This window comes from Anabrus simplex, chromosome 2 (assembly GCF_040414725.1).
Source record: "Anabrus simplex isolate iqAnaSimp1 chromosome 2, ASM4041472v1, whole genome shotgun sequence".
Classification (NCBI taxonomy): Eukaryota; Metazoa; Arthropoda; class Insecta; order Orthoptera; family Tettigoniidae; genus Anabrus; species Anabrus simplex.
In genome coordinates, this window is record NC_090266.1 from 635094779 (window position 1) to 635110156 (window position 15378).

At 38.3% G+C, this 15378-nt stretch overlaps 1 protein-coding gene across 1 annotated transcript in view; it reads left to right on the forward strand.

Annotated features, from left to right (window-relative positions):
* Positions 1-1425: 1425 nt before the first annotated feature.
* Positions 1426-15378, forward strand: part of LOC136864296 (solute carrier family 41 member 1) — a 190330-nt gene continuing 176377 nt past the window's right edge. Inside the window, exon 1 of the mRNA XM_067141088.2 lies at positions 1426-1557. The gene's annotated coding sequence lies outside the window, so the exon portion shown is untranslated. The remainder of the gene's footprint in view (positions 1558-15378) is intronic.

Consider the following 15378-nt stretch of genomic DNA (forward strand, 5'->3'; position numbering starts at 1 on the left):
CGGTCTCGGAGGCATCTTGAAGTAACGTGGCCAACATGCAGAACATAGGACAACTGAAAATACCTTGCGGATAAACCACGGTCATGGGCATTCCGTTGCACAACTGCCCGGGGCGAGTGTACTGTGGGGTTCGTTGCGCGCGTGGTTACTACTGAACGCGGCAATACTGCACCCGTTTTCACCACCCGGCCTGCTGTTAATCGCACGGTCCGGCGTATACAAAACCTCCTTTCAATATTACTCTTCATAAATTCGGCACCAAACTGTACGGTTACAGTTGTTGTAGTTTCTGATGACCATGACTGAGTGCTTCAAAACAAGCCCAAGTTTGCTGCTGTACGTTTATCCTGGGCTGAGAAAGAGTTGCTTTAGAAAAATGATAAGAACTTTTTTCGGGGTGGTTGAAAAAAATTGTAACTTAAGTATTACACGACAAATAAATGTGGTTATAACATATAAAAATTGCATTACCATCAGACAAGTAGTTTTCCTTGTATATATTCCTAAGTGAGCGCTTCCTAGAGAAAAAGCCCAAAACCCGGGCAATATTTATTACAACCACAAATAAAAAATATTTAATGAACGTTGAAAACAATGTGTCTTATATACGCTAATGTAGAATTAAACAAGGAAAATATTGGCATAACTCGCATTGCGATAGGCCTATTGATTCGTTTGTAATTAAAGCCTAAACTCGAGTGTCCATAATAAAAAATCCGACAGTAGAAAGATCTTTTGCCCCTACTTGCACCATATGTGAGGGACCTGCGTGTATTTTGTAAATGGCGGAAGTGTAAAGTGTTGACTGTAAGGAAGGGAACGTTATAAGGACGACACAAACACCCAGTCCCTAGGCCAGGGATATCAATCAGTTACAATTAAAAACCCCTGACCCAGCTGGGAATCGAGCCCAGGGCCACCAGGTGACAGGCGGACGCGTTGCCCCCTACACCGCGGGGGCCGGACAAGTTCTCAATACTGCAACCGCTGGAGCATTGTAGCCATTGACTAAAGGAGCGCCTAGCGGTGCCGTATGGCACCCGCCTGTTTCTCGCAAGCAGGGGTGCCGAGCTAAAATTCACTGTTTAGAGTAATTGTTAAGTACAAACATAAAAACGAAAAATGTTTCCACGGGAGTACAAGGTCTTTGGTGACACTTCCAGTATATCTTTGGAATCATCATTCAGCCTACTCGTCACAGCATTATTCAGTTTGTAACGTTAACATACAGTAATGTTATTATAATGACATAAAGCTGGGATTCCACCATTTATTTCAGCACTTTTATTCCAGAGATATTTTTTTCTCGAAGGAATGATCTTTTGTAGGGAAATTACTTTTGTTCGGCAGAACAAATGCAATACTGTCACCACTGAGTATTCTCTCTTGTACACCTACTCTTGTGTTTTCTCTCTGAACAAGCGAGTTGCGGACTACTCGCCAAACTATGCTTGCGGTACCTTGCGGTGTTAGACCTTGCTTTAGTCAGTGAGATGTGATCGACTGGGTATACAAGCATGCCATATGCTGGCCATTGGCATCGCTAATCAAAAAGTGGTGTGATTTTTTTTATTTATATTTATTTATTGCCTTATTTACTGCATGTATATTTGGGCTTCACTGTTCCCTTGCATGAATTCATACTAACCTACCCCAATTTATTTTACATTCGGAAAAGTCATTGATGAAGTTACTTCGTCCAAGTATGTTGAAACGTGGATGTAAACTGGAAAGGATTCCCTCCCTAATATTACAGTTTGTAATTTGAAAACTAGGAATACGCTTCTGCTAGCCCCTCTTTCCGCTCGCATTATGTGCTTGATGATTATGGCATCAGAAATTTGCAGTACTGCATTTCAAAAATTGGAAACGCAACGCTGAATTACAAAATAGCTTCCCCGTTTAATTGTTACCAAACGTATCAGCCTAAACTCGAAATTGGCGCAACTAATTCCTTCAATAAATCCTAACCTCAAAGTCGCCTAAAACATCATATTCTAATGTTTCCTATAACGGTCATAGTTGCCTATGAGGGACGAATCTTTGAGAGAAAGCACACGCGTAGACTTGGTCTATAGATTCCGAGTTACTCCATATAAATTGAGGACAGAGCAATGATCATTGTTACGCGTACATAACCTATAAGAATTGGTTCATTAGGTTGCCCTTGATAAAATAAAAATAAGCTGTAGGCTTTTGAGTGGCTAAGTATTACAGGTTTAAAAATCTCTCCCTCAAGAACTCTTCTAAAACCTGCCTTAATTACTTCAGATAGCTTGGTAGTGGTCAACCAGTATAATACCTTACTTGTAATAGCCTAGAAGCCTTAAGGTGGATATTCGTCAGTTCCCTTTTAAATTATCACCACCCCTCTATTGCTTTACCTATGTATTCCATCAGATGTGATAGTACATTGCATGCTACATTAGAACTCTTATTTACCGGGCGAGTTGGCCCTGCGTTCAGGGGCACGCGGCTGTGAGCTTGCATCCGGGAGATAGTGGGTTCGAATCTCACTGTCGGCAGCCCTGAAGATGGTTTTCCATTTTCACGCCAGGAAAATGCTGGGGCTGTACCTTAATTAAGGCCACGGCCGCTTCCTTCCAACTCCTAGGACCTTCCTATCCCATCGTGGCCATAAGACCTATCTGTGTCAAAGCAACGTAAAGCAACTAGCCAAAAAAAAAAAAAAAAAAAAACGGGCGGTCAGGGGCGCGCGGCTGTGAGCTTGCATCCGGAAGATAGTGGGTTCGAATCCTGTTGTCGGCAGCCCCGAGGATGGTTTTCCGTGGTTTCCGATTTTCACACCAGGCAAATGCTGAGGCCATAAGACCTATCTGTGTCAGTGCGACGTAAAGCCACTAGCAAAAAAAAAAAAAAAAAAAAAGATCTCTTATTTGTCTCATAACTATAATGTATCATTGCTAGGAATGAGATATGTCAAATCATTTTAATTTACCTTGTTATTAATACATATTGTTTGAATGTGTTCCCCAAGTAGGCAAGTGCAGTAGGTCTATGTAGTTATAAGACAAAATTTTCTCTGCATTGAACCCCATTTTTTAAAATGATTTTAACAAAGAAAATATTGAAACATACTCACTATGTGACTATGTATGTGTGTGGTGGGATGACGGTTCCTTTTTTCCATATAATTCACAAATGTTGTTAGATACTAATGATCTTCTGAAAGCTAGCATCTTAAGAATTTTATTTTTTATTTTGGGGTAGGCTTGTTGAAACATTTGTTTTCTTGTTTTTTTTAATAACCCGTGCCCTACAGGATGTGAATTCAGAACTCGCTGCATTCAAGACAGTCATATTTTATTTAAAAAGCGTTCTTCCTCTCAAATGAGGTATGGTGGAATGAGTGATTTATCACCATATTGTTTAGTTGCAAAAGATTGGCTCTTGTTTACAGTTTCAGTACTCGCTTCGGCGGTACATATACTACAGTTTCATGTGGATTCAGCCGTAAGAGTAGGGATGCTTCACTTGTAGTTTGGGTTCTGGTAGCATTATTTTAGTTCATGAAACAAACCGTAATCGAAAAGTCCATTAAGCAATATCGGCTCTGAGTATTTGGAAGTCTGTCCAATCCTTTTGTTATTGTGAGATCTGTCATAGTGTAGCCTATGCAACTGGACAATAATTATCTGGAATTAAGATTCAGGTTTGTGGTATGGTTTGTGAAATAAGGTTCTTTTCCAATATCAAATTCATGTGAAGGTAGAACGATCTGGGTAGAACCTACACTTACACTGGAGTGCAGCTGTTCGATTACAGGGTCTTATACCAATAGAGGACATCTCCAACATATTGTAAGTTGCAGCCTTCTTTGTGTAAGCTTATTTATGGCCAGGATTTCCTAACATTTGTACAATAAAGTATGACATTTTTTTAATCTTCCATCATTATTGTATACAATGTCTGACTCATTTGCTGAATGGTCAGCGTACTGGCCTTCGGTTCAGAGGATCCCGGGTTCGATTCCCGGCCGGGTCGGGGATTTTAACCTTCATTGTTAAATTCCAATGGCCCGGGGTCTGGGTGTTTGTGCTGTCCCCAACATCCCTGCAACTCGCACACCACACATAACACTATCCTCCACCACAATAACACGCAGTTACCTACACATGGCAGATGCCGCCCACCCTCATCGGAGAGTCTGCCTTACAAGGGCTGCACTCGGCTAGAAATAGCCACACAAAATTATTATTATTATTATTATTATTATTATTGTATACAATGATTGTTTGCTGAAAGTCCTACATTAGCTTGTAGGATTCAGTAGTTTGGCTTATATTGATGATATAATTATTAATAGGCTAAGTTTAATGGCAAGCTGTCTCAAAGGCTTTGTCAAGAAATCTGAATCCAAATTCAGGAAATACAGTATTAAAATCAGCTTATCCAAGACTGAAGTCGTGTTGGTTAGGAAGAGACCTTAAAAAATTGGTTATCAAGTACAAAATATCGAGGTGCACCGAGTGAATCACTTTAGGTACTCCAGCTGTGCACTTGTTGGAATTGTAATATAACTGGAGAAATTGAATCAGTTTGTAGGAAGGCTTACACATTCACTTGCAAATTACTGTTGTGTATTTTTGCAAGAAAGAAGGGACAGTTGGTAGGTAAAATGGGTCCTCCTATTCAGTACCACACTAATAAAATATGTAACTGTATTTGGTCAAAAATCAGTTGTTCTTCTTCTTCGTCCATTCCGTTTTCCAGATTCTCTTTGGGTAGGGTAGTGTACCAAAGCCTTCCACCTTACTCGATCTTTCCATCATTCCTCTTCTAGTGCTTTACTGCTATTAACTCCTCTGTTTGCATACAGTCCACAACAGTGCTCCTCCATCTCATTCTAGGACATCCCCTAGGCCTCTTTACAGTCTCTGTATCTGTGAATGTTCTCTTTGGTATTCTCTCTCCTGGCATTTTCATCGTGTGTCCAAACCATTTTAGCCTTGCTATATCAATCTCTTCTTGAAGTTTACATACTCCCACGCTTCTCCTTATTTCCTCATTTCGCATTCTATCTCGCCTTGTCTTTCCCTGTATGCTCCTCAAGAACCTCATTTCAGCTGCTTGTATGTTACTTTGGTTCCGCTTAGTTAACGTCCAGGCTGCTGAAGCATAGGTCAGTATAGGTTTATAATAGGACGAGTATAAAACCTTCTTGCACCTCATTGGCACGTCTTTGTTCCATACAATGTCTCTCACACACTGGTTGAAACTTTCGGACTGCTGTATTCTTAAATCAATTTCTCCATCCAAATTTCCATCTTGTGATATCACGCTGCCCAAATATTAAAACATTTTCACTACTTCAAGAGGTTCATTTCCTATTTTTATCACTCCTCTGGATTTTCTGTTACCTCTTGTCATGATCAAAGTCTTACTTTTTGCAGTACTAATCTTCATTCCAAAATTTCTTATCACCTCATTCCATAAATCAACTTGTGTCTGTACTTCCTCTTCATTATCTCCCCAAACTACAATGTCATCAGCAAAGATCATAGACTTTACTTGCTCGCCCATCATCTTCTCCTTGATATTATGTAGAATTCTATCCATGATGATAATGAAGAGTAAGGGAGACAATACACTTCCCTGTCTTAAGCCTGTCTCAACTCTGAACCATTCAGTTTGACCCACTTTTGTTCTAACGCAGCTTTTGCAATTTTGATACAATGCTATTACCATCTGCATTGTTTCATTCCCAATCTGTGCCTCTGTCAATGTTTTCCATACCATATTCCTTGGGACACTGTCATATGGCTTTTCAGTATCTGGAAACGTTACTACCATGTCCTTTTCATATTCCTAATACCTTTCCATCATTTGACGCAATGTAAATATTGGGTCAAATGTGGACCGGCCTCTCCTGAATCCATGCTGGTGTTCTGCCAATTTTCCCTCTACTCCGTCTCTTATTAGTCTATCCAAGATTCTTTCAAAGATCTTAGCTGTATGAGGCATCAGTGTCACTCCTCTGTAATTTTCACATCGCTTCCTGTCTCCTTTCCTGAAAATTGGTATAATGACTCTTTTTGTCCACTCTTTTCTCTCCATATCGCTCTGAAGAGTCTATAAAACCACTGTAGACCAACTACTCCTGCTGCTATTATCATTTCTATGGTGACCCTGTCAGTTCCAGCTGCCTCGCCTCGTTTCATTCTTTTAGTGGCCCACTCAATCTCTACCATCGGGCGAGAAACAGAACAACTGTCGGCAGCCCTGAAGATGGTTTTCCGTGGTTTCCCCATTTTCACACCAGGCAAATGCTGGGGCTGTACCTTAATGCCATGGCAGCTTCCTTCCCACTCCTAGGCCTTTCCTGTCCCATCATCACCATAAGACCTATTTGTGTCAGTGCGACGTAAAGCAAATGGCAATTTCTGCCATGGACACCTTGTTTTCCTTATCTTCCATCTGCACTAAATCTGGTTCTTCGATTTCTCCTTGTAGCGAGGTATTTTGCATGTTGTAAAGCTGTTCAAAGTATTTTCCCCACCTCTGCAGTATATCCTGCTTCTGTGTCATCACTTCCTCCTTTTCATTTTTAATGAACTTAGCACCTAGGTTTTTCTTCTTTTTAATCCACTGGAATAAGATCCTTTTGTTTCTGGTTGTATCTTCTTGCAGAGATTCAATGAATTTTTGCCAGCATTTCTTTTTCTCTTCTTGAACCACCTTGGAGCACTCCTTGCAGTGCCTGTATTCTGTTTTGCATTCTGTTGTTCTGTTTCTCAGCCATCTTTTCCAAGCTTGTTTCTTCCTTTTAACTGTATCTTTTACCTTGTCATTCCACCAGGGCGTTTCTTGATCTTTCTTCCTGCTTGATACTCTTCCACAGGTCTTTTCTGCAGACTTGTCCATGACTGCATTAAAGTATGCCCATTCTTCTTTGACCCTTCCGATGTCTTCCTTAGGTATACTTGTTTTAATGTGTGTCTGGAACTCTTCATTTATTTCCTTCTCCTGCAATTTCCACACCCTTAGCTTTCTCTGCATAATCTCAGTCATCTTTTGTATCTTTCCCATCTTTAACTTAGCTATCACAACTCTCTGATCTCCTTCGAAAGATTCACATAGGAGGGCTGTTACGTCTACCAACATTTTCCTGATACCTTTCTCGACCAAAATGTACTCTTATCAGAGTTTTGATTTTTTTATCCCAACTATATCTTATCTTCTGACTGTTTTTCTTTTGAAACCATGTGTTACCAGTGATCAGCTCATTTCTTCTACAAAAGTCTACCAAAATATTTCCAGCCTTGTTTCTCTTCCCATATCCATATGGAGCTATAATCTCATCATCTTTTCTTTCCTGACCTACTTGGACATTCATGTCTCCTATGATCACAACTCGTTTGTCCTGTATATGGCCTTCCAGATATTCAAGGTATTCCTGTAGATCCGTATGTGTATTTCCTATTTGTGGAGCATACCCTTGAATTATGTCTGTAACACCAGTTTCAAGTCTCAATCTGACCTTAATCAACCTGCCATTTATTTTTTCCACCAATTCTAGGTATTCCTGTAGGTCTTTTCTAATTGTGAGACCTACACCATTTTTTGGCTTCTCTTCCTCCACTATAGTAGGCCTATAAGGTGTATCCTTTCTTTAATTTCCCCTCATGTTTTCCTTTCCGTTTGGTCTCACTGATTCCCAGCAATGCTATATCTTTGTCAACCATAAAATCTACAATTTCTTCCACTTTCCCTCTTTGTGTCACTACATTGATGGTTGCTGTCTTGATGTATTTGGTTGCTGGTCGCCCATTTCTCACATTTCTCCCAGCATCACTAGAATTGCACGTCGCTTATGGGGAACGCCCTAGCATTTTCCGAGGCTTCAGTACACTTATCATATAGGCTTTTATTACGATGGGTTCGCCACTCCCAAAGGCATTTTAGAGCTACTGCCAGCAGAAACTTGTAGGCCGCTCCTAACATAGAGAACAGACGCTTTTTGTAGCTGCTCCTCTGGAGTACAGACGCTACAGCTGATATGGGGTTTCAGTGGCATTTTCTCCACTGAGAGCCCATTTCCTTTCTATAACGACTCCTCCGCCCTTAGTCGTTGGTCCTTATAGTTGGTCAGGCTATTTAGCGCTGCCCAACACTCGGCGTGGAGACACTGGCTGTATGGTTTACTCCATTACCATAGCAGATTAACCGGCCAGACTGGATCAAAATCAGTTACATTGTCATGTAATTAGTACATATGGGACCGGTTTCGGCCCTTCAGCCGTAAAGATTTTTAAAAATTGGCACAGCTAACAAACAAACAAAGACATCTAAAAAACTTACATATTAATTGACCTTGGCATAATAAATACACATTAAACATGCTAAAATATCAAGATAAGGTATAATTTAATTGAACAATATTTGTGACGCATTGACATAAGTGCCACCAAGTTCTCTATCAGAGATTGATTTTAATGTGTACTTTTTTTTAGATGTTTTTGTTTGTTTCATGGTCTTTTATGTTTTTAGCTGTGCCAGTTTTTTAAATCTTCACGGCTGATGATGGCCCAGGCAGCCAAAACCGGTCGCATGTATTAATTATAGGACAATGTAACTAATTTTTGACCAAATACAGTTAAATATTTTATTAGTGTGGTATTGAATAGGTGGACCCATTTTACCTACCAATTGTAAATACTATCAATACAGATCATAATTACATTTTTATCGTACGAAGAAATACGTGAGTTCACAAACCAAAATAGTTTTCAGACTAACATTATGCTGTGATAAAAGTAGCTGGGTCAGAGCAAGAAATAAGTTTGATCTGGATGAAACTAGTGTTAAAATAATGAGAACAGTCCAAAAGGGTATTAAAAAATGATTAAATAAAAGGACAAATGTCAAGTAAACATGTTGATGGGGCTATATATAGGTACATTCTTTTATCTATGTAGGAGATTGTCACTCGCCCGTTCGCCAGTGCTGCGAGCGTGTCTCCCGCCAAGCATTTTGTCGTAATGCGCTTCTCAGCGCCACAAGTTCCCCTCGTTTGCAGTCTGTTGAGAGCTTTATCAGCATAAGGTTCAGTTTAGTCAAGTGTTGTCATTTTTAGCGCTCAGTGTGTTGTTCTGATGCAAATTTGATTACGTGAGCATGCACAGTGCTCTACCTAAGACCTCTTTAATGGGTGCACCGCCCTGCTATTTCTACAGACCGCCCGGCTAGCATAACCTAGATATAATATTAATGCATATTTGAGTCATTGGGTGCTCCAGATTAAAATGTAATTACTATAAAAGGTTTATTTAAATGACAAATCTTCATTATTGTCAGTGTAATTGCATCAGTTTAGCTTGACTATCACATTGTGTGGTGCACGAACGATGTCTGGAGTAGCTTGGAATCGCATGCGAGCACTCAATTCCACATGACGTTTCAAGCCTGTATGGTATGTACTTCACACCAGCCGAATGGTAAGCCCCAGTATTACATGATTATGAAGGAACTGTTGAACACTAGAATTTCAAAATACTCCGTTATGTCTCGTTCGTGATAACACAAAAATAGTTCGTTCATACAGTTAATGTTTACCTGCCTGATATTATTGTTCACGCCCAGAGAGGAATACATTGAAATGTTATCATATTCATTTTTTACGTTGTATACCCCGCCCGACTACTCATTCCTGCCACCCAGCTGACAAAAATATCTGGGGGGAACACTGCTTTGTATATACATAATACCTTCATAAAGTGCCGGAAATCTTGTGCAAAAACACTCTTGACTCAGTTCCGAGCGAGTGCTGGGCGCATTACGGGGAAGTGCTTGGCGGGAGACTGGGCAAGCGACAATCTCCTGCGTAGATAAAAGAATGTCCCTGTTTGTGAATTGACAGGTATTAAGTGCAAGATTAAACACAAAACGCACTGGCTCTTTTAGAACATTCCCCACAACCCTTGATGACATATGGAGTGTTTAAATCTGGACCTGGTGATGCTTTTCCTTTCAATTTCTTAATTGCGGCTGAGATATTGTCCATAGTTATGTATTTTATAGTTAATACTTCAGGTAACGTGTACTCTGCATAAAGAATATCGTATTTTGCCTATTCTGGGATACATATACAGGCTGAAAGTACCAAGCAAACCCATCAACATTTGCATCACCACTCTTGAACTCTCCCAATTCAAAATACATTTTCACATAGTCCTATATTTTCGTTTTTATTATTTATGAATGTCCAGAATGATTTGCTGTCACTTTTATATTGCTCTCAGCTGATGCAGTATATGACTTACAGGCCCTGTTTATAGCACGTTTTTGTTTTTGATCTGAGAAGTTTGAACTGCTCTTCATTATATGCAGACTTGACTCATCTCTTTCGATGATACTCTTTTAATTTCAGATCTTGTTTTATTTCAGATGTGAACCAAACAGGTTATCTATTATGCTTTCTGGCAATTGATATTGGAACAGTAGTATCTGTCACAATTTATAAAAATGGTCTACAGCTAAATATGTATTATCAAGTGTATAAAGAGAATCCAATTTTAAATTAAGCAGACCTCTATACGAACCGTGTTGGTAATTGGGCTGTCAATGTCATTTTTGCGATAGCGTCCTATTCGGCATGAATTGCCGTAAGCTCATACAGGGCTTGAAAAACTTGTCGATAAACACTACTTCCAAGCTTTTCGTACACATGCCTGATGGTGTTGGGGTCGGGGCTGCTAACTGCTCAGTCGAGAGGGATGCATTCTTATGCATAAAAACAAAGCTTTCTTGTGACATAATGGGCAAAAGTGTGGTGACTTGCAAGAAAAACTCCTCGTACTGATGTGCATTCAGTGGTACATATTCAGTAAACACCAGCTCAGTCCAGTCATGAGAACTAATGCCTCCTCATACCATGACGGAACCTCATCCACAGTCTCCTCTTGTTGAGCAAGTACAGGTGGCATAATGTTTCCCAGGTCTTCTGCACATCGTGTCTCAGTTGGAGATCCGAAACAAAATCTCGATTCATTAGTGAAGAGGACATTGCTCCTGCTCCCAGTTCTAATGTTCTCAAATAAATTGCAAATATGTCAACTCAGAGCCAGTGAAAGATTTTCTTAAAACCAGATCTTCCGTGCTGTCTTCTTACTGTCCACTCACTAATTCTGACGTCACGCACTTCCTCTGGGCAGTTCCCAACCTCCACGGCTGTGAAACCTCTTGGCACGTGTAGAACTAAAAATTGGTCATAGACCTTGGAGGAGCAGATCACAGTTTCCTATGAAAGATGCGGTGTTTCTGATGACACCTTACTCCCAGTATACACTTGCTGATGATGTTCTGAGGACATGTGCAATATATTGGAAGCTACACCCATCATCAATTAGTGTTACAGCTTTTGCATCTTCTGGACTGAGTCATTTTGATTAAACTCCCTTGTGCAACACCTATGAGGACTGCCAAATACCAAGAACTGAACAACTACTAAGAATACGGATAACAAATGACTGTGAAGTTACTCTAAGGAAGTGAACTCAATTGGCACAAAGGGAGGATATTTAATGATTTTCGTTCATTGCAAGTTAAGCATGTCCCGTTTTTGTAAACAATGATGTCTTCCTCTCTGCAAATGTGTAGGCCTATAATACAAATATGTGGATACATATCATGTATAACATCATTCTTGAATACCAAAATCTAAGTGTTACATGTTTTTTGCTCAGCAGTGCAGCAAACATTCTAAGATAAAGTAATTTGGTTGATATGAAAATTTGCTTAAAGGACAAAATCTTTGGCTTTACAGCCCTCTTAGAATCATGACTGATCAGGTGATGAGTGTGTTCCTTGAGACAGTACTGGGTGTTGTATTGTAATCATGCTGGATCCCACTACTGTTAAAAAGGATCAAGGTATCAAACAACTATTCGTATCTTCTCCCAAGGCTGAGTGGACTTCATTCTGAAGTCGCAAGGTGTGGGAGAGGTCCAGGAATCCAGTCCAGGACCACTCAGACAGCAATAGGACAGTAATCTCTTGGCCAACTGAGAAGGGAGATGGGGTCAAAATATCACTTTCACTTGTTAAATTCATGCTTGCAAAACCTAATAACCTGTGGTACCATGGTGCCTGTACTAGTGTATATTTTTGTAATAAATGACACTACCATATATTAGCCTAATTCCACTATATCATATAATTTCTTGATATTTCTAAGGAGAAGAAGAGCTAGTATAACAAAAGTATAGGCCTTTCTCATGTAGAATTCTGTTACCTGGTATCAAATGTATTCTTTTTCAGGTATTTTCTAAATTGTATGTATTCATAAAGTAGTTGTGACAGACTGAAGAACTTAACAGCTACAATTCATTTTTATTTAGTAAAACAATTTGTCATCACTGTATTTTATTATAAGATAACAAATTACTTTCATGAACGCTGTTTTATTGTAGAGTGGTATTAACATTAATTTCATCACAATTTAGTTCTTTATCACTTCCATATATTTGTAGATCTTCTCTCATTTCTCTGCGTTTTTCTCCTAAATTTCTTTTCATAACGTTTTCCAAACACACTCATACGTGAAGAAGATTCTCTCAATGGTTGCATTGCTTGTGAAATAAGAAATGAGACTCTTCACAAAACTTATAAATCCTGTAAGTGTGTTTCACTGCTGCATCAGAATTTTCACAATTTCTTAGGGAGCAAAGTAACTATGTGCTTAAAGTATTCTGATAGTATGAAGGCAGCCAACACATGAATATTTAATAATGTATTTATCAATTTCTCCTTTCCAGTTTTTGTCATGAATTAGTTATTAGAATGTGTTGGTCTTTTGAACCACTTAGTCATAAAATTGAACTTATTTAATTCTCATAGGAGAATAATAATAATAATAATAATAATAATACTTTATTAACGGATATACCATTTTACATAACAGTAGAGAAGTATAGACAAGACACAGTAAAAAGAAAGTTCAATGGAGTATAAGTAGAAAAAATGTGTACAGATATATACACAGGATATATTACAAGTAAGCACAGGAAAGTAATACAAAACACAGTAAAAAGAAAGTTCAATGGAGTATAAGTAGAAAAATATGTACAGATATATACACAGGTTATATTACAAGTAACCACAGGAAAGTAATAGTCAATTCTGGAGATCATGTAAGCGAGTTCTAAATTTTGACAATGAGCAGTTAAATATATCGATATCCACTTTGTTTAGAGATCTTGACATTCGTTCAGTTGGCCCATTGAATGCATAGTTAGTTCTATGCCAATTTGTAGACAATGTATTCTTGAACCTTGTGCATCTGTCTGGTACATGTACGTTAATTTTTGCAAGGAGTTGTGGACAATTCACCAAGGAATGAAGCAATTTAAAAATGAAGAGTGTATCCAATAATTCACGGCGTTGTGACAGGCTATGCAGATTTAAGGACTGTTGTAGGGATGTATAATCAACATTATCATATGAGAATCCTGCTCTAAAAGAATATAGACGAAGAAATTTATATTGTACTGAATCTAATCTATGGATAGAGGTCTGATGAGAAGGGTTCCAAACAGGTGTACAGTATTCTAGTATAGGGCGTACCATAGATACATACAGCAATCGATAGGTAGCTAAGTTTGAAAATTCCCTAGAATATCTAGTAATGCAACCCAATCTTTGAAATGCTTCCTTACAAATATTTTCAATATGTTCATTAAATGATAGGTTATAACTGAATAAAACACCAAGGTCATTAACTTGTGAAACAGGAGTTAGAATGTTGTTATTACTAAATTTGTACGGAAATGATATTTTCTTCCTGTTTTTAAAAAACAATATTTTACATTTCTCATGATTAAGTTTCAACCCATTTTGAATACAGTACTTTTCCAGATGATGTAAATCATCTTGAAGTTTTAAACAATCAAGTGGACAATTAATTTGCATAAAATTTTTTGCATCATCGGCAAACAAAAGCAATTTAGAATTCTTAAGTATATTTTTAATGTCATTTATGTAGAGAGTAAAAAGTAAGGGAGCAAGGTGAGACCCTTGAGGAACTCCACTGGTAACAATAATAGGCGCAGAAAAATGATTCCTTATTTTAACGATCTGCAGGCGATTTTTAAGATATGATTTAAACCATGAGAGGAGAGGCCCATTAATTCCGTATCCCGTTAGTTTTTGCAGCAAGATATCGTGATCATCAGTGTCAAAAGCTTTTGAGAAGTCTGTATAAATGCAGTCCACTTTGGAGTGGTTCTCTATTGCATCCAAGAGGAACTGATAGAATAAAAGATGATTTGCTACAGGTTGACCGTCCTGAAAAGAATCCATGCTGCTCATCAATGATGATGTTTCTAAAGAGAGGTGTGATTTTGTCAAGAATTATTGAGTCAAATATTTTGGAAATATGAGAAGAAATGATAACTGGTCTATATTGTTTATGTCAGTTTTATCACCATTTTTGAAAACTGGACTAACAAATCCTTTCTTCCATTCCACTGGAAAAACACCTTGGTGTAATGATAAGTTGAACAGATAAAAGAGTGCTTCACATAAAATAAATGAGCAGTACTTGAGCAGGTAAGTTGAAACACCATCAGGTCCTACAGTTTTCTTTAATTCCAGAAATATCAGTTTGTTGTAAATTTCTGCCTTATTAATGTTTATAACTGATAGATTGACAGAGAAAGGATAATCATATGACATACTACTACTATTCTGATAAGAAGAATAAACAGATGAAAAGTGGTTAACAAAAAGATTGACAATATTTTCTCCAGTATCTGCTGTAACTTCATTAAGATGCATTGTTGAAGGAATATTATTACATGACCTTTTAGAACTTAGATATTGCCAGAATTTCTGTGGATTGGAAGTAATACTTCGTTCACAGTTAGAAACGTACATTGTATAGCAAGATTTAGATTCACACTTGCATTCATTTCTTAATTTCGAGAAATGCTGATAATCACTATTGAGACCTGATATTTTGTATCGCTTATGTGCTTTCTTCTTTTCAATAATCAGTGACTTCAATTTATGATTAAACCACTTTGGGAATTTGGGAGTCTTAAAATTCCATATAAGGATGTAAAGTTCCATGCCATAATGTAGTAGAATAGAAGGTTTCTACTGCTTTATCAATTGATACATTTTGAAACATCACCTTCCAGCTGAACTGTGACAGATAATAATTTAGTCCATTATAGTCACCATTTAAAAAGTCAAAATAAAAGCTATCAGCAGGCAAGGAATTGTATAGCTCATTTATTGGTAAAGAAATCTCTAAAGCTGGGTGGTGTCTATCGAGGGGGACAATGCTTTCATTACTAGATTTTACTTCAATGGAGCTGGAGTTACTGAAAACCAAATCAAGAAAGTGATTCAGAA